Below are 1,099 nucleotides of genomic sequence, written 5' to 3'. Positions count from 1 at the left end.
GTATTCTATTTTGTGTATGTACCACAGTTTGATTATCCATTCATCCATTGATGGGCACTTACATTGTTTCCATCTCTTTGATAGTCTAAATGTTGTTGTTGTTGTTGTTGTTATGTGCTGTTGAGTCAGACCTGACTCATAGTGACCCCTCCATGGGTTTCTGAGGCAGTATCACTACCAAAGTAGGTTGCCCAACCTTCCTTCCGAGGAGTGACTGGTGGGTTTGAACCGCTAGTCTTCTGGTTAGTAGTCAAGTGTCTTAGGCACTATGCTACCAGAGCTCCTATATAGATGCAATAAACATGGGTGTGCATAAATTATTGTAAATAGAAATTACATTTGATCCACCAATCTTATTACTAAATATATATCCAAAAGAAATGAGTACCGAGATTTGAATACACATATATTTTTAAATGTTTTGAGGTTTGTTTGTGGTCTAAAACTAAAACCACTAAAATATGTTGGAAACTTTCTGGTCTATTCCAGAGAAGGATCCATGTGCAAAAGAATGTATACTGTACATTTTGTTGGATGGAGTGTTCTGTATATGTCTATGACCTGAAGTCAGTTGATTATGTTTTTGAGATCTTTTGGATCTTTTTGAGTTTCTTTCTGCTTTTTCTGTCCTTGATCAAAAGTAGTGTGTTAAAGTCTCCTGCTACTGTTATGGAGTTGTCAATTTCTCTTTTCAATTCAGTTAATGTTTGCTTTATTCATTTTGGGGTTTTTTCACTGGATGTGTAGATATTTATTATGGCTATGCCCTCTTGGTGGATTGACCCTTTGATTCTTATTAAATGCCCTTTCTTCTCCCTTATGCTGGTTTTTGCCCTGAAGTTTATTTAGTCAGAAAATAATACTGCCCTACTTGCTCTTTTTTGGTTGCTATTAGCTTGGCATATTTGCTTCACACTTTGATTTTTAATTATTTTTATCATTGTGTCTAAGGTGAGCCTCTTGTAGGCACCATATTGATGGATCCTTTGTTTGTATCCTCTGCCATTCTCTTTGTATTGATTGGTGCATTTAATTCATTCATATTCTGTGTCATATACTGCTGTCAATATTTCATGTTTTTTTTTTTTTTTTTTTTTTT

This window comes from Orycteropus afer, unplaced genomic scaffold, assembly GCF_000298275.1.
Source record: "Orycteropus afer afer isolate SDZICR_OR568_19922 unplaced genomic scaffold, OryAfe1.0 scaffold00331, whole genome shotgun sequence".
NCBI classification, from domain to species: domain Eukaryota; kingdom Metazoa; phylum Chordata; class Mammalia; order Tubulidentata; family Orycteropodidae; genus Orycteropus; species Orycteropus afer.
The sequence above is the reverse complement of the archived record's forward strand: the minus strand, read 5'-3'. Positions refer to the sequence as shown.